Below are 19806 nucleotides of genomic sequence, written 5' to 3'. Positions count from 1 at the left end.
AACATAACAGATCTAAAAAACCTTTCAAGTTTGACTCAAGCAGAATGTGAAGACAGCTGAAAGTGAAAACAAGGCTGCTGGACTCCTTAAAAACACTCACATTTACAAGTTTTTAACATGCTAACTATTAATTAGCATCCAGCTACACACAGAAGTAAAGTTCTGCTGGTACATAACAATATGATCCTTATTCACTGAAGTTGTGGGGTGGCAGCAGGTTCATTACTATGAAAAGACACCCTGAACCTAACCCTCAAAAGACTTGTTTCTTCAGCAAAGTTAGGGACAGAAAAGAGTAAGTAAGAGATGAAACATTTATATGGGGAGTAGTAAAGAAAGGTCAGAGAGAAGAGGGTCAACAAAAAATGAAGCAAGACAAGCCTGATAAAAGCGCAGAAAGGGCTTGATGCTACAGTGGACTTCACGGTTCATCCACCTCATAGTTCAAACGCAACTCAAACTTTTCCCCCATCAAACTCCCACGGCTCTTACAGCACTCATGTAAAACCTCACAAAGATCAAGCTTTCCAAATTTCACACTTCTGAGACCAAATACGCTCAGAAGATGATGTTACACCCATCACCCAGTGATGACACAAAACAATCTGAAGATAGAACTTTGATTTAGGATCTGACTTGCCTAGAGATCAGTATTTTTCTTTCTCAAAGTAGTCAGTAAGATTGTGAGACCCCCTTCTTTTTCATCTTCCCTCATAATAAAAACCCTGAGCAAGGTTCTTGTAGAACACAGATGTTGAAGAAGTGGAAGACTCCAGCCACCCTATTAAATGCATGAACTTTAAATTCCTACAGAAGTCATCAGCGCTACATCTCACCTAGACAGTTTTCCCTTGGTATGTTTGTTGCCAAGAGCTTACTTTGGTGCACTAAAAGTTAGCGTATGTCAAGACAAAGCCATGATTTGCAGGGCATCAGAGAGAGATGCCACCTCGAGTATCAGTTTAAACAGTTACCAAGTGAAATCCTGGGACCAAGTCAAGAAATTTACATCATCTTCACTAAAATGAGAATTCTGTGCCTAAAAATCTAGTTCTATAAAAAGAGGAAATAACCACACTAAAAAAAAGAATCTGTAGTCTTTAAGTTACATCATTACAAAGGCTATGAAGCTGTCTACCTTCTCTCCATTTTTAAACTTGCCACCAGTAACAACCTAAGAGAAATTACAGAATGTTATTTCCCATGCTTTGTTAACAATTACACCTCAAGCTCCTGAAAAGCTGGTTAAACTTGTGCATCTTCAGCATATTCTTCTCCCTGATGGTTTCAAGACTGTTAGGATGAAAGACATATATTGATAGCAAACAATGCACTGACATGTCTCCCACACCAGAAGAAAAGATGTCTAGTCCTTAATATTAAGCTCAAGAAAGGTGCTTCGTTTCTATGCTGATTTCAAGTTCAGGATAAGGTGTGCAGCCAAAGCTTAGAAAGATTCTGAAATAAACAGCTCACAAAGTATGTGTACACATATATAGTAAGACTGAAAAAACATTTGACTACATGTAACAGGAGGGACGGTACATGTATGCTACCATAATGGAGATATTTTAGTGACTTTAGTTCTTCTGATGCAAAGGACATTTCTTAATCGCAGCAGTTTTAATTTTTCTCCAATTTAAAAAAGTGAATTTAAGAAGTTCTTCTGTCTTTTTGTAAGGTAGTTTTATTGCACTCTGATTGACCAGTTTTGATCTCATCTTAAAGTGGGACTTTACATACAGGATTCTTATTTTTTTTCTAGCTGTTTAGGTGACTGCAATCTATTAATGTAATTTGACTAAGTAGTTCTAAGTCACTTGGTTTCCGGTCCAGAGAGCGCAGTATCCATGGCAGATACATATCATACCTAATTCAGGTATCACTTCTCACAAATTTAAAACAGTACCCTAGTAAGATTTCTTCTAAAAAAGCATCTTAAGTAAGTAGCATTAGTTTTTCAAGATTCTCCACGTTTTGGTCATTCAAACAGACACTTACTGTTAATATAGCAATAAAATAATATTGTTAGGTATCAAACCTTGGAGAAAGGGGAACCTCTTTTTATTGGAAGAGCAGGAACACATCTCACTTTGCTAACAGGATCACATCTGTAGGTCATGAATCAGGTTTGCATATATATATTTATACACGAGGGAAGAAATAGCAGAGATCTGTAGTTTAAGATTACAAGTGACATTTATTTTCCATTACAAATATGTTAACATATCTTCATGCAAGAATGATAGATATGAAAAGTTTGCACAATTTATAGCACAGAAGAAATAAAAGTTTGCACAATTTATAGCTCGCACTTGCAGTACTGGATTAAAACCCGACAGCTAGAATGATTACAGTCCCCCGTTCATTCAACCTACTCTAGACGCTGCTGCAACTTTTATGGTGCTTTCACTCTTGAATCAGGATTATTTTATTTCTCAATCTGGCTTGTTAAAAATAGGGGCAAGTTTACCTTGAAAATTGAGTCTTATGACTCTAACGTAAGTTAGCTTGAGGGGCATTTTCTGCAGCAGAGGCATCATCAGAAGAGGCTTAGGGACAGCTGTGAAGGAAGCTCAAAAGAGCAGAGGCTAGCATAATTGGCAGTACATTAATCAGTAATTTTTCAACTCACACTGGCTGGCTTCAGTACAGCACAGCATACTCTAAGAGTTGGCAAGTGACAAGATTTTAAAAATAAACTCTGGATTCTAAAAATACATTTTTGATTATTTACCTTCTGAGTTAAGACCTGAAAATTAAAACTGGCATTATAATGAAGCATCCACTCCTTCACCAATCATTACTGCTTATAAGTTACCTTCTAAAACGGCAAGCAAGATTTTCTTGTAGTCACTTGTCTATAAGAGAAGTGTAGGCTAAAGATGTTTTATATTAAAAATTAAGTTGTCAATATTTCAGCTGTTCAAAAACCCCACATACTGAAGCACTTACAATCAAACCTTCAGATAAAAAAGCCTCTCTCAAAAACTCAACAGCCTAGTTTTCAACTCTCCTGAAAAATACACATGACACTTACTGGTGCTTGAAAGGAAAGGAAAAAGACAAAATGAACTTATTGGAAAGAAGAGTTGCCTACTTGCAGGGGAAAGGATCTGAACTTTTGCCTCAAAATTAACTTGCTCCCCTTTCAGGAAAGAAAACAGCAGTAATAGTCAACCACCACTTGACATAAAAACAATGAATATATGTCTAATTGAGAACCAATGGAGGCACTAAATATTCCAAGTATGATATACAGCATTTTCTATTAGATATGTTCAGTTCTAAAGTTGTGAACAGTGATAACAGGTCCTATGAAGCAGTAAATTACAGTAAATGTGGGACAAAGCAAGAGTAACATCATTAAGTTAATTTCCTCTGAAAACCTAGTGACAATAACTAACTTTCCTAAAGCTACAGTACTGTTTTCTATCAGTTTTAAAGCTTCCAGAGCAGCACTAGCATAAATCTCATAAGTCAAAATCAAATTTATTGCTCATTTATGTGAGAAAGTAAAATACCCATAGACATAAAATTACATGAACATGCCTCAGTTCTCGCTTGCTTAAATATTGCTGCTGATAGTTTCAGAACCCAAGTACTCAAAGTACTCCTTCAAACATACAGCTGTCTTAATGTAACATTTAAGCACAAAACCCCAAATAACACAAGAAAAATTCCAGTAAACACATGCCAGTTCATATGCTTAAAGGAGAAAAAAGCAGCAGCAAGTAATCCTCAATAAAATCTGCCAGCAAGCATTGCCAAGAGATGCACTGACATTCTAGACTGAATAGACCATTTACCCACACATTTCTTTTCTTCTTCCTTTTTAGTTTTAATTCTCCAAAGAACAATGTCTATGACAACCGTTTCAAGCTACAGGAGTTCTACTATATGGCAACAGTTCATGTTCTTACTTTAAGACCTGATGAAAAATATCACTATTTTGACTACCAGTTCTTAAAAGCTAAATACATGACGATGAGTGAATAACACAAGTATCTGGCATATACATTTGTCTATGGCTCATTTAATCACTGCTTGCACAGCTGAGAATTGGAATGCTTGAGGAGTAGGGAGAAAAAAAAAAACAAACCAGCACCTCCAGTTCCTTCGAGATACTAACAAAAGAGAAAGAATTTTGAATTAGGCCCAGCAGAAAAATCAGAATCTTCCAACCCTGCAATCATTACTTTATTCTTTTGAAAATTTCCTGTTGGTTTAACAGGCCAAAAATGAAGTCTTAACAGAGGCCTCAAGAAATGTGATTACCAGCAGCCAGTACATTGTCAAAGCATGCAGTATTAAAGTCCTCAGAGAACTAAAGATGCCAAGTGGAAGAATCAAGTTGAAATAGAGGCAAAGAAACTGGGTAACAATGCAAACATTGAAGACTAACAAGAAAATCTAATCCCTCAGGACGATGCACACTATTTACTTGTCACGAAATAGTAGGAAGAGACCTACTGTCTAATAACAACAATAGACGAGGGAGGCAAACCTTCTTGAAACACGGATTGGTATGCCAGAGCTAAAGCTAGAAATGACAGCTGGTGGACGACATCAAGCTACACAGCATAGTAAGTTTTCTGTTTTACTCACCTGTTCCCTTATAGTAACCTACAATTTGGGCAGTCTTCCATGGGCCTTTCTGGGAAATTAGCTTTCTTAATTGTCCTTAATGCAATTATCAGACTGCTTCTAAACTAAAACATTTAGAATATTAAGACAGAACTAAACATACCTGCCTGAACACACAAACAATATACAGGCATTAGAGCAATACACACAGCTTACACCAAACCCTTGAAAGAGGGCCATCCTTAAAAAATTCTGAAGGGATAGAAGATGAAGTGCATGAACCATCCTGACCATAGCCTATGTTTCAGGCTGATTTATTTCTGAATAACAAAAAAAAAGGTTTTATTACATAGACAAATCCTCATGATTTCTTCTAGAGGACTGCATATGGCAATTCTATTGAATCCTGGAAAAGTTCCTCTCCGTGACAGCAGAATTGATCTGCTTCGGTAAACAGCAATTTCAGAGTATCAAGCCCCAGCAACATACCTAAATCATTTGTGAAATAAACACTATGAAGAAAATAAAACACACAAAATCCAAAAATCTTAAGAGGGGAACCATAGTTGTTCCAAGTGGTATCAAACATCTTCAAGAGAGATCCAATTTTGCTATTGGTTTTAGTGCAAAGTTCAGTGTTGCAGACCTGTAACAGAAACTCAGTTAAACCTCATTTTTTAAATGCTTATCTCTAGATTAGCATACCAACTGAACTGAGACACAAAGATGCAAGAAAAAAAAAATGAGCCACAGCAGTAAAATGCTACAGCCTGGCCAAATATGAGTAACCAGATACACAGCGCCAGAGGTCACAGCATCCACCAACAGCACTGCTCATGCAAGCCATTGAAAAACAGTAATAAAGAAGTCCTACAAAGAGGCACTAAGCCAGCATCATCCCAAGAGAGAAAGAACTTAACACATTTTTTCAGTTACCTTGCCAATAACCTCCCCACTGTATCCAACCCACTAAACATTAAAATCTGGAAGAGATATAATGATTCTATAGCAACCAGCTGCTGAGATATTTTTCAAACAGAATGAACTGAATACAACTGCCAAATACTTTCCCAACAAATTCAGCCTATTCCTAGTGGGAGGAGAAAAGTATTTTCACTGCTGTGACTCAAGATACGGTGCAAATCTGAGGTCATTACAAAACTAGGGCAATTTAAAGCAAATCACATAACCAGGAAGAGGTAAATAGACAGACACACAAATTGTAGGTATGCAAGTTGCTACTACTCTGCAAGGACAGACACATCACGCAAGAAGCCTCTCCTCTGGAGTAGCACTTCCATGAGACTTTTTTTCCACACTGGTTACTCCCATCACCCAAAAGGCTAACTTTATTAATACTTCCATGTCCCCTGTAACAGTCCCCTATTAGGGAATCTTCTGAAGATTTAAAACAAACAGTCACATGAACATGTCAGCTCCACAGTGCTAGCTGCACACGTTCTGTAAGCTCTCAAAACAAAGCAGTAATTTGGTTGTCTCTGTGTTTAGATGCAACCACTCCTGCTATAAGTCTCACAATGTTCTTATCTGTAAAAAGGTTCAACCTCCCTACTGTATGCCTACAAGAACATCAGCTAAAGCATTTTTCTGAGCAAAACAAGAATGAGAGACCATGAGAATTAAAGAACGTGGTTTCCCTTAGCTCATATACCAGCCAGAGGAAACCTCTAGGTAACTGGCAAAAATAACTAAGAAAAATCAAGCCTAATGTTAGGTTTATATACATTGTCCCAAGTGCGTAATGTCAGAAGACATATTTTAGAGGTCTAAAAGTCATAGAATCATAGAATGGTTAGAGTTGGAAGGGACCTTGAAGATCATCGAGTTCCAATCTCCCTGCCATGGGCAGGGACACCTCCCACTAGACCAGGTTGCTCAAAGCCCCATCCAGCCTGGCCTTGAACACTTCCAGGGATGGGGCATCCACATCTTCTCTGAGCAACCTGTCCCAGTGCCTCACCACCCTCACAGCGAAGAATTTCTTTCTAGTATCTATTCTCAATCTCCCCTCTTTCAGTTTAAAACCATTACCCCTCATCCTTTCACTATACCCCCTGATAAAGAGTCCCTCCCCATCTCTCCTGTAGGCCCCCTTTGGGTACTGGAAGGCCCTTATAAAGTCTCCTGGAGCCTTCTCTTCTCCAGGCTGAACAACCCCAACTCTCTCAACCTGTCTTCACAAAAGAGGTGCTCCAAATCAAATCAAAAGAAAGGTGAAAGTCAACTAACTAGGTAACCCCTGTCCGTTTCCCTTTACTGCAAGAAGGCTTTGTTTCTATTTAAATCTTCACAGAATAAAGTCTTTAATCTTTAATGATAGACAAAGCCAAGCTAATACAAGATGGAATTATTGGTAGCCTATATTTATCTGGTTTCATAATACAGCACAGGGGTAACAACTGAACTCAACAGGTAGATGATTAAAATACCTTAGTTGAGGCAGGCTCCCATCTTTCCTCTTCGGCTAATTTTGTTTTAGTGTTTTTCCATCTCTCTTCCCCAGCTGTGGAGCACGGTCCATCATAAGTATCTAAGCTACTTCAGAAAAGTACCTGAGGACTGCCAGAAAAGCCAAGGCCTTCCTCTTGCACATGGCCTGGTACAGAACTAGAAACTGCTGCTGTCACCTTAAAAATGATAATCAGAGCAAACTAAGTTTGTAAAACTGCATATTGGTGTATCCATGCTATTTGTAGCCTTCTGCCCCTTTCTTGCCCTTTGTATTTACTGTCTTTTTAAACCTCTCTAGCTACAAAGTAGCTCAGGTGGAGAGTAATTGCATGCATTGCTCTCTCTGGAGGATTCAATTAACTTTTTTTTTAATTTAGTTCTTTCTCCCCTCCCCCTTTTTTTCCTTTTTGAAGCTGGGAAAGGATAATAAAACACAATAAACCTCCAAACAAAAGGAAATGAAATTTCACATGAATTTCAATATGCAGGCTTCCTAGGTTTCATTTCAGTGCACAAAGTTTAGCTAAGTCAGCATTCTTGATTCATAACGCTTGCAGATTTTTCAGTGTTTGTCTGTGTTGTTTTAAATACCACCAGTAAATTTCTGTCACTGTTTTGAACTTCCCAAGCAGAATGCCTACTTTTGATTTGGAAGATAACCATTTACGAGATTCAGCAGGATTATATTCCCTATGTACACTCAGGAAAGCTATTTCAATGTAGTTGTTGCCCTGCCCCAACTAGCCTGTACTTCACTTTTACTAACAAAATCCAGGTGGTTTAATTCAGGATTGCATCAAGGTAATCCAGGAAGAGCAGGAACTTGGCATTGCCATTAACAAATTCCAGAAACTCTAGGAATTAAGCAACTCCAGCAGGGAATCCTGTTTTCCTTGGAGCTAGTGTAACATTTTCCTGCTTGAAACACAAAGAAGAAAAAAAAATGCAAAATTATTTCTGAAGCTTCATGCAATTTCTGATTACAGAAACTTTATAATCTACCAAAACCTCAAAAGGAAGAATCCTCCCTCTTACTTATACAAAAGTCCTTAAAACTCCACAAAAAAACCCCAAAACCCAGAACACACAATAGGCAGAAGGTTTATTATTCAGCTATCAATGGAGCCTACCAAGCATCGAGAAACAACTACCAGCTGAAAAGACTACAGTCTTTCAGTCTGCTGAAATTTCAGCTAACGTGTCATCCCTGGAATACGTTCAATTCCTCAAGCCAACAACTAATAAGAGCCAAGACGCCGAAAGGTCAAAGCTCCATTTCTCTTATCCCTCCCTCTGAGAAAGTGGTGAGACCAGGAAGGAAAAAAAGAAAAGCAATTCTACATATTCCTACCCTTTTTAGTCCTATAGTTCTCCTTTCTCAGTAAGGTCTCCAAAGTCTGTATCAAGACACAAGCAGAAGCAGAGTGTTCGTCACCTGCCCATGAGAATTCTGAATACTAATACTGAAACCTAAAGTTTTCTGCTGTAGTTTGACAAAGAAGCAAGCAACAGCATAAACAAATGGTGGTGCCTAAACACTCAGAGGTATCATATCAGATCAAATTTAGTCTTTGCTGTACAAATACTGTATTCAAATTAAGAGTTAGACCCTGTAGGATCATATGATGTTCACATTGAGAAGGCTTGCTTTTTTTGTTTGTTTTGGTCTTCTTTCCTTAAAAGAAAGGCTTTATCGAAAACTTTCAATTTTTTCTATGTTTCTCACATAACACCAGTAGCTCTAACCTGGGATCATTAAGATGGCTCAATACTAAGATGACTAGCCTCAGAGACACACACACACACAAAATACACTATGCTGCTTTTGTTAATCCAATATTCCTTTATTTCTTTCTTATTCACACAGCATGTCAAACACTACCACTTAGTTCCAGACAATAGGCTTCCAATGCAAATTTAGCTTTTGAGTTCCATTTAACTGCCCATACAAATATTATCACTAACCAGTCCACAGTGTTCACCAGGATCTTCCCCATAACATCACCTGAGAAGTCTTAGGTAACACAAAGAGATTAAAATAAAACTTTGCCAGATTTCCTAAAACAGAGGAAGACCAAGAACAGGCACCAAAATATCAAGGTCTTATATAAGTTAGTGGAATACATCAGGTAAATTTATGCAGGATTTTGTTGTGTTGGGTTTTTTTTTATTTAGAAGACAGCTTTACTTGGGGACATTTTTGGGTTATTATACAAGTACTCATCTTTTGTTTGTAAGTTCTAAAGTAATAGATTAAACTCTTTGGGTTAAATTCACTCCACTAGTTAATAAAAAAATTAACTTATTTGTGTAAGTCATACAATAGCAATTGTCAGCAGTTCAGAATAGCATTAAGAGTACTTGACTCAAAAGGATGCATCTTTTTCCCTCTTCCCCCAAAAAAACCACAGAGCAAAATAATTTTGCTTGCATCATCTACAGACAGATAAGTTTTAAGCAATCATCTCAGATTTATTAAATAGTAGCACCAAATGTACGTTTACAACACAGTTAAGGAATTGGTCCATTGCTGCATTTGACACGTTAAAGTCAGCACTGCGTATGGAGTATTTCATATTTCTGTCTCACAAGAGTGGAATCTAGTTATTGTGCAGAGCTATGTGACTTAGAGTTCATCCATAACTTTTGATTGTGCAAAAGGATGACTAATTAATCAAAAAAAGCATGAAACTGTTAAAGTGCTGCACAAGCCTCAACTCCGTTCAGATTATTCTGATAAGAACTGTGGTAATTAAGCATGTTCTGAGCATGGATAACACTCTTGGCTTCCTATCAGCAAGCCTAGTTCAGATACCATAAAAGCATAATAGTGGGAGGAATCCACTATAGAGTGGGAGAATCCAACTATTTTAGTTCCACGTCGACTAAAGATCTCTTCTTCATAAGTCCATTATCACCATCTTTGTACCACTAATGCCATCTGAAGGGCTCTTGGCAAACAAGAATTTTAGAATCATAGAATGGTTAGAGTTGGAAGGGACCTTGAAGATCATCGAGTTCCAATCTCCCTGCCATGGGCAGGGACACCTCCCACTAGACCAGGTTGCTCAAAGCCCCATCCAGCCTGGCCTTGAACACTTCCAGGGATGGGGCATCCACATCTTCTCTGAGCAACCTGTCCCAGTGCCTCACCACCCTCACAGCGAAGAATTTCTTTCTAGTATCTATTCTCAATCTCCCCTCTTTCAGTTTAAAACCATTACCCCTCATCCTTTCACTATACCCCCTGATAAAGAGTCCCTCCCCATCTCTCCTGTAGGCCCCCTTTGGGTACTGGAAGGCCCTTATAAGGTCTCCCTGGAGCCTTCTTTTCTCCAGGCTGAACAACCCCAACTCTCTCAACCTGTCTTCATTGGAGAGGTGCTCCAGCCCTCTGATCATTTTCGTGGCCCCCAACACTAAGATAGACTTACTGATACCAACTAAGCCACTGACTCCTAATCACAGCCAGTTAGATCTGGTCAAGTGCTACACCACACAAAAAATGAAATGCATTTGCCTTCTTCCTCTGCCCATGTCACCAAAGAGTTTGGCAACATTTCCTTGAAGCAATACCATTTTTCAGCAGACGCTATCTGCAAGACAAACTTAATTTCTACTATATTTCTTAAAATTAACATGTTATGTTCAATAGTAGGTTGCTATTCGATCTTTCATGAGCATATTATATTGCTTACTATGGTTTTAAGTAGAGTAAGTACAGAACAGCAGAACATGCAGAACCCTCCTAGCTGGATAACGGATATTTTCAAGCTTTGTCATTAAACACCTCCAAAATCCATTATGTCCTGCCATTAATTTAAGTATAGATTACCTTATCATGTGAAAACATACTTTAACACTTTTACATTTTGTGCTTTTTCTCTGATTTTAAGTTTTACAAACCAGAATTTTAAAAAAGAGAAAACTTTAAGGAATAGTTGGAAAAGAATGGGGGAAAACCATTGTATATGTCTGGTTTTTAAATTTAGTCTTGCCCAAATACCTACAGCAACTTGATTCCACACTACTTCATTCTAACAAAAAATTCTTCCTTCTTCTCTGTTGTTTATTATGCTGTTTTGCAATTTGAGCAGACACTGAAGAACAGAGGTATTAAAATGGAATGCTTCTTTGTAGCTCTATAAACTATTTCCAGTAGTTTACCTTACACAGTCTTTCCTTGTTGGGATTGGCTCTTACAAACATCAAAAGAACAAAATCAACAAACATCAAAATACAATGCTTAAGTGGGAAAGAACACCTGCCAGCCTTCAGACAATACTGAAACATATAGGACCACTGAAGGGAAGAAATACAGATACAAGAGAAAAAAGGGAAAAAAAAAAAAAAAAACAAACAGGTAAGAAGAATGTTGACTGGTAAAAGCAAGAAGGTAGGAAAGCAAACATCGCAGCAGCATAGGCAGTAGATGCACAAAAAGACCAGGTCAGAGAATTGCTATCTAAAAAAAAGCCAATTATACTGGATGCCCATGCAAAAACAAACAAACAAACAAAAACCCCAAACCTGAATGTCACAGGTGTCCTGAGAAAAACACAGATTCAAGTTTATCCAACTGGGACTCACATGATTCAAATAAAAAATGTCAGTATTTTTGTTCAAGAAATTAAACTATTACACTGTCTCCTCTGGTACATGATCAGGTTACTGGCATTTTATTACAAAACAGAAGTCTGAAGTTGTCAGCTTTTGTTTGTGATTCTCTGTAAGAAAGAATCTTACTTCCCCAAAATACCCTGATGATTTATGGAAGCCATTAGAACCTTACACTGGTTAACTGAGCTTCTGCCTAAACCTCACCACAAGCACAGGAATCCATACTGAAACTGTACCCAGACTAAGGCCACGTATGTGCAGGGAACTCCTCACAGGCTCATCTATATATTGCAACAGATTCTCTTCAACTGCCAGCTTTGCATGGGTATAAGCACACGTTCATACACAACAGCTTGCAGGATGAGGGCCTAACAATGCAAAGCTAATGTCTTAACATAGTGTAATATAATTGGAATTAGAATCTGTTCAGCCTTCATCTTCTTTGGTTGTAAGACTGGCAGAAAAGATAACACTGAAATTTTGACCAATCCTACCATGACCTCTTGTCCTGGGTTGAGCAACACAGAACTAACTTCTCTTCTAATGCTAGGGAGAACTCCGCTTTTGGGAGACGCTAGTGTCTGAATTTATGAAAATATTTACTTTATAGCCAGCTAAGCTATGTGGGATTCAAGGTCTCAGTGTTTTCGAGTCTTGCCACCTGCAGGGTCAAGGAGGAGCGAAGCCAGGGCAAGGGCCAAGGGCATTTGACCCAGGCTGGCCAACAGAATTATTTCATACCATGAACATCACATTCAATATAAATTAGAAAGTTTGCTGCATTGTTCTCTCTCTCCCTTGATGGTGGTTGTCCAGAGAACTTCTTGCCCTGGTGCCAGACCCCTAAGGCCTTCCTTTCCTCCCAAAGCCATAGCGCTCACAGTGTCCCACATTTGCTGTCCACTGCTGGGAGTGCACAGCTTCCTACTGATAGAATTGGCTGAGTGTAATTCTTGAATATCTTATATTAGTATCGGGATCAATACTGGCTCTTTACTATTATTGTTAATTACTTAGTCTTATCCTATTAAATGTATTTATATTTCAGCCCTTGTGTTTCCTTGTTTTCCCCAATTCCCCTTTTTGGGTTGGGAGGGGTCATTGGGTGATAGAATAATGGTCTAAATGACAATAAATTGTTATGGGTTTTCTCAAACTATAATTCCTACTAAAAAACTTACTTTAAAAAATATTAAATATTGCAGTCCACATTCTTGTGCTTGTGAATTTGAAATTGTAATATAAAGCTAGAATACAAGAAAAATGTATTTTTACAGCTACTAATAAGACGCTTTTTTTAATAAAGAGGTGGTGACCTCAAATCACACAATCAACTTGATAGTATCTTCAGTTTTCAGAACAGTCATATGAACACTTAATATACAAGCACTAAGTTTCCAAAACACAACTATAGGTATTAAACTGTAACATTATATGAAGATAGCCATCATTGATAAGCATCTGAGTGTCCCTGCATAAACTCACCTTGACCTTTGAAAGTTAGATATGCAGCTGACTTTACACAGCTTCTTCAAGTAAATGGGCACCCAAGAATGTTCTTTTCTGTATGGACACACAGTTGAATTACCTTCCTAGGAGTCAATACTGGATTTCTCCTTTACAGTTCAACTGGTAGTGCAACTAAGAAAAAGTTAATGTATACTTGGCAGGATAAGCAATATTTAGAAAAAAACAGATACCTTCCCCCTTTCTCCTCCTCCCCCCCTCCCCCAAGACAGCTGGCTGCTCTTTCTTAAAGAAAACTAGACATCATTTTAATATTTTTCTCATATACTGTTTCTAGGTACTCCCACTGAGAGACTTAAAAGTACTATCAGAAATGTATAAAAGTTCTTGTTTCTCCAATGCAACTCTGACATGGGTACCTTCGCATCTCAGCAGGCCTGCAGAATCACAGAAGGAATGCAACAATTTGAGTTGCATATCTGTTACATTTATTGACTAACCAACTGCTTTGTAACATGTTGCAAAACTGTAATTGATTGCTTAAAACAATTACTGTCTCATTGAAGAGTTAGCATACAGTCTTTACCTCAAAATGTTAATAGGGTTCTACAGATGTCTCTGATCACAAAGCAAGGACAAAGCCGAGGCAAGCTGCCTGCTGGTAAGCTATTATAGTGCTGGTCTTCAAACCCTAATAAAGTTATCAGTTCAGAAACTCTGGCTGTCAGATTTGAGAAACTACAAATCTGTGTTCTGCATTACTTGCCACTCAGTATCTTCAGTAAGTGCTCAAACATACAGCTTTAATTTTAATGCAGAACTGTTTATTTTAGTCCTTCAAGTCTTAAAAATTCCCTTGAAGGTATCTGTGGGCAGTTAATACAATGAAGGTGATTTAGTTATGTCTAACACTGTTCAGTAAAAACACATACAAATCATAACACCAAGCAGTCACAGAAATTGGCTGCCTTATTCTTTAAAAAGTGGGGGAACAGAACAAGAAAAAAACTGCAGTTAACTGTCAAGGATGTTGGGAAACCCAGACTACCTGCTCACAGCACGTGTGATTCTAGCTGGAACTTTCTACTATGAAGTATGTATTTCCATTAAAAACTTCACTTTCCACTGTTTTATTCTCGGTTGTAAAGTCTGGTAATTACTTTTGGAAAACATCTTTAGAAAGTACGGCTGAAAGATAAGCAGGGCAGCTAACTAGTAAAGTGGTCCAAAGATAGTACTTTAGATTTATTAGGTGTGGTTTAAGTTAGAAATTTTCTAAATGCTGTAAATAATTAATGAGCTATACATGAGGACTTATTTCACAGGTATATATAATTGTTGTAAATATTATTTACAAATATGTATGAAAGTACAGAAAGCAATGTGCTACAAATGAGTTTCATTGAGTCCTGGAGAGAAGTCCCAACCATTTCAGGTGGCTCTCCATGAACCCTCTTCCAGAAACCATAGATTTAAACCCAGGTGTTCTGTGTATTTTGGAAGTATATTAATAACTATTACCTACAAATTGTGCATTTAATATGAAGAAAGTAAAACTGTATCTTGAAATGATGCAAAGATAAACCACTGTCCAGTCATTTACAGTAGATAGTCATTCTCAGGTCCAGATCCTTAAAAGATATTTAGGTAGAGAATCTCCATGGAAATTAGAAGGAGCTACCCATCAAAATACAAAAGAAAACCTGAACTCTTGAGACAACAGGTCTTCAGTGAAATTATATTAATAGTACTACTAGGGTTTGCAAATCTATACTATTAGTACTAGTGTATTTATCTAGAACATACCATCAAGCCCATGATTTTCAAGGATTGCCATCACACAAACATCTAACTCTTATAAATCCATAGTATTTAGACTTCAACTGTCAAAACTGTGGTCACTACAAATATCCTGTGGGCACACACAACCACAAGAGAGAGAGCGGGGGAAGCAAGACTGAGAACTACTGAGAAAGAGGAATAAGACAGGAGCGATTTAGGTTTTGGGAAATTAATAATATGATTATTTCAAAGTTCCAGACACATAAAACACTTCCAAAAAGTTGACTTTACAGAAAAAAGGAAAGACGACCACTGAAATGACATTAGCAGTGATTAATTCAATTACCTTAGAAACAATACATGAAAAAAGCAAATATAGTATCCAACATATGTAAGTTTAATACATTTAATATGAGGAAAACAAACCAAGTACATATACTATGTCATTTAAATTTTCTGCATTTTGACTGATTGGAATGAAGAGAATATTGTAAAAATGTATCTTTTGCATCAGAAATAAAAGAAAGAAAAAACACAAAAAATTTCTTCCTGGAGGAGACAGAGGATACCTCTCTTCACTCCTCTACACACAAAATTATTTGATGTCCATACATTTTCTACTCTGGTCAAGAACTTAATCCTATGACACTGTGAAGGAGATAGACAAATTCCTGTTTCACTTGTAGAAGAACATTTAAGATTAGTAATTAGAAACTAATCTCTCCTACACAATCGGTGCATGTAAAGAAAATCGGTTCTGTAAAGAACTTGACCACCCCTTCCCCTTATACACACACAGAGAGCTACCTAGAGATTCGGTCTAGACAAGTGGATTAACTAGACATCTACATGCATGCTCCAAGACTACAGAGTTTTTGTTTCATTGTATGAAGGATCAGCAAATATAGTTGTGTTTACTGCAATCCACAATTAAAATATCAAGACATACCTACAATAACAATGCCACCCAAAAATATGGAATCTGCTATATTTTTTCTTAATTTTAGAAAGTGTACTCTTAAAAAAAGGGTAGCTACTTTTGCCACATATCATACAGAAAATTTAGCACCTCACAATAAGGTTTTATATCCACAAGTAATTTATCATTAGATCTCAGACTGGACCGAATTTCTAATTGTCTACCACACCACCCAATTTCATGCTATGCAAGTAAAAACAAAACCAACTTACTGTGTAGGGGGCATTTCAAGTTCAGCAGCTGTATTAAATACAATAGCAATGAGCGTTCAAAGTTTCTAGCAGACAACAGGAGGAGAAGCAATCTTTACTTTATTTTTATAGTATTTTACTATAAAAATAAACATCTGATCTCTCTGGTTCCATGTAGGTTAACCACTGAGCCATTCCCACCTGAAATGTGTACTACAAACAAATCTGTCTACTTATGATTTATTCTACTCTATTACTAAAGCCAGCAGAAACAAATGTTCATAGTTGATAACTCTCCATGATGATCTCCTCATTCCTCAAGCCATTGCTTACATTTTCCTTAACTTTTTTATTTTTATTCTACAAACAGAACTCTTACATTCCTATTTTCTCTGGTGTTATCTTACTAAAACTAAAACTACAATCCATAAATACAGTACAAAGATAGACCAGAAAAGGCTATTCAACAGCATCATTTAGAATTATTTAATTGCTAGATTCACATTCTTTCCTGAATCCAAATCTATACTAATTGCATGATTAGAGGTATTAAAGAAAGAGCATGCAGACTTTCCACCAAACAGCTAACAGCAGCAAGAGACAGAACAGACACTGCAGGTCATTGGTTTATTTTGAGATACCAAATCTTATTTTACTGTATCTAAGTAGTTACTCCACTGAACCAGGATATAAAGGAAAATTATCAAGAAAACACAGCTACTCTGAAAAGGGTCTTATCTGGAATGGAAGACAGTGGGATATTATAGAGGGAACACTAGAATGAAAGAATTAAGTGTGGTTTGTGAAGCAGCAAGTGCAAAGAGCAGCCTGCTCAGCTCAAATGAAGTTTGAGCCTAATACACTGGAGAAACTGTTCAGAAACAGTTCATCTGTACGAAACATGACCCCTGTAAAGCTGCCAAAATCAGTGAGAGCGTACAAGTGCTAATCACGCAAGCTAAAATGGCTCAAGCTGCTTTGACTTACATGCATGCCTAAACGTAGATGACTGCGTATCTTAAATTACAAGTTAACAAAAAGAATGCAACTGTTTTCTTTACCTGTATTTCTATATGCAATCAGTACACCTGCTCATCATCCACAAGCAAGTATACCCCCCACTCCTGTACTTGGAAATCTGAATACAGCTGACATGCAAGACTCCTCCTTCCGTACCTCACTCCCTCAAACAGGGCTTTGGAAATGCAGTGTGAGAATTTAAAACAGAAAGAAGAATTCCATAATTAATTCACTGGTATCTAAAAAAGTATACTGTATGAAAACATCACCCGGTTGTATTTATCGAGGGAAGTTACTGGCAACTAGAATAAAAAGGCAAAAGAAAGAAAGAAAGGTTGTCTAAGACAGTGTGGAATAACACTGCACAATGTAACACCCTCCAGAGTCATTGGTACTTAAAATACACAGCTTGGCTTTTTGTTTTAGGAAAAAATGCATGCATTTGGAGGTTTGACTTAAATATTTTGTTAAAATGCATAGCTATTACCTCAAATATATATTGCCATACAAGTTCTAAACAAAAAGCATACTTTAGAACCGGGGGGTGGGAAAAGGTAGAGGAAAACAGTGTTTCTTGCTTTAACAAGTACCACACTATCACATCTGGAATGCTAGTTATTTTACTAACAAGAATTATTTACTAAACAATACTCGCTAATGATCTATTTTGCCTACCGTGACATTCTCACCCCACAGAAAGGCAGAGTTCACAGAATATACTGTTTTCTAAAAACAAACCCCTCATTTCTTTTGAAATAAAAGAAGCAGCTGAATCAGAACAAAAGATATCCACAGGAAATATTATCCACAAAGTTGTCTGCTAAACCGAGGCAAACAGAAATGAAGGGATAAAAACCCGACTATGTACCGGTTTCCTTTTCCTGACGCCCTGACAACATTCACTCGTTCAATTGGTCGTGTGCCCTTTTCAAGCAGCAAGGGATGGCATTCCTCCTTCCTTCCCTTCGCACCAGGGCGGACTGCATGCGTCGAAGGGGCAGGGAGCAAAGAGGACGGAGGCAGCAGAATAATCGTTACTTAACGTGGTAAAGGCAAACCCGCTACCCGCAGCCGCACAACCCACCCCTTTACATTCCACGTCCGAGATTTTTCCCCCCGGAGGACACGGGTGGCCGGGACACGGCTCCCTCCGGGAGCGATGGCTGTCTTGTGACGGCGAGGGCTGTGCTATCACCGAGCCAGCGCACACCAACCGGGGCGCTCCCCCCACCGCGCTGCCCCGCTTTCCTCTGCCCACAAAAACCGTAGCTGCGAAACCCACCCCAGTGCGATACCAATAAAAATTATAAGAATAATAGTGGGAAAAAAGGGCCGGCCCGAGGAAGGCAAGCAGCGGCAAGCCCGCGCCAGCGCGCAGTAGCCGGCGCTGGACCCGCACGGCGGGTGCATCCCGCCTTACAGCTCCGCGCCCACCCGCGGGCCGCCCGCACCGGCGACGACCACGGCTACTGAGAGAGACGAGGAGGAGGAGGAGGAGGAGCAGCAGGGCCGCCTGGCTCCATACCGGCACCCGGTGCCTGTCAGCGGGCCCGGCCACCGGGACACGCCCGGCCACCAGTACCGGGGCGGCAAAGGCAGCACAGGGCAGAGGCGCCGCTGCTCCCTCCCCACCCCCCCCGGGTGCCGTTGGCCTGGGTTGAACCGTCGCCCCTCCCAGTGAGGGTCGTCGTCCCCCATGTCGTCGTCCCCCCTCTCTTCCCATCCCCTCCCACCGCCGCTGGGCAGTACCTCATATCTGCGCGGGCCGGGGGGCCCTGCTCACACCCATGGCGACGGCGGGGGGGATGGAGGAGCCGGAGCGGCGTCCGCCACCGCCTCCGCCAGACGCACCATCCCCTCCCGCTGCCTCCTCAGCCACCGTCTGGCGGGCGGCGGGGGGGGAGGAGCCCTGGCTCGCGCTCGCCCTCACAGCCGCCGTACTGACGCGCGGCCCCAGCCTCCCTCCTGCCTCCGCCCCGCCCCCTGCACGACTGGCAGGTAAATAGCACCAATCAGAAGCCGGGAAGGCCGGGGGGGACACCGCCTCCTCCGGCCAATGCGAGCTCGGCCGGGTCCTCTCTCGCGCTGAGGGGGTCAGTGCGTAGGGGAGAAAGAGGGTGACCGGGCTCCCTCCTCAATGCCAGTGGGGGCAGGCGGTCCCTTTATTTTGCACAAGGGTAATTGGAGGCGATGTCTCTTCTTCCCTCACACTCCCCACCCGTGTCCCGGCCTCCGGCCCCGCTCCCAGGAGGTCACGGACGCTGTGAAGCCCGACGGGCGGGGCCGCGCAGCCTGCTGGGCCGCGTAGTCTCGGGGAGGAGCCTCCTCCCGCCCCCTCGTAGCGAACGACAGCCACCCTAGCCAATCCCGCCTCGGCTTTTAAGTCGAGTGGCGGCCGCCCTGGCCAATCACGAGCTGCCGTGGGGCCACTCTGGGCAGCGGAACGTAGGGGGTGGTGCCCGCGCTCGGCGGAAGGGCGCCGCGGTGGGGAGCAGCGGCGGAAGTAACGGTTTGTCATGGCAACCGCTTGTGCGTGGGGTGGTGGCGCTTCACGGCGGCTTTTCCAGCTGCGTGCCCGGGGTGGGGTTGGAGCACCCTTCCGTTTGGCGTCGTCTCCGCGCCGGTTTCCTCCGCGGTGGGTGCTGAGGGGCGGTGTGTGTCACGGTGCGGAGGCGGATGCTGGTGAGG

At 40.2% G+C, this 19806-nt stretch overlaps 1 protein-coding gene across 1 annotated transcript in view; it reads right to left on the bottom strand.

The window, feature by feature from the left end:
- Positions 1–19055, bottom strand: part of ITSN1 (intersectin 1) — a 138604-nt gene extending 119549 nt beyond the window's left edge. Inside the window, exon 1 of the mRNA XM_074155536.1 lies at positions 18868–19055. The gene's annotated coding sequence lies outside the window, so the exon portion shown is untranslated. The remainder of the gene's footprint in view (positions 1–18867) is intronic.
- Positions 19056–19806: the final 751 nt, after the last annotated feature.

The sequence above is a fragment of the Numenius arquata genome, chromosome 1 (genome assembly GCF_964106895.1).
Source record: "Numenius arquata chromosome 1, bNumArq3.hap1.1, whole genome shotgun sequence".
NCBI lineage: Eukaryota > Metazoa > Chordata > Aves > Charadriiformes > Scolopacidae > Numenius > Numenius arquata.
This window is presented reverse-complemented; position numbering and strand designations above follow the sequence as displayed.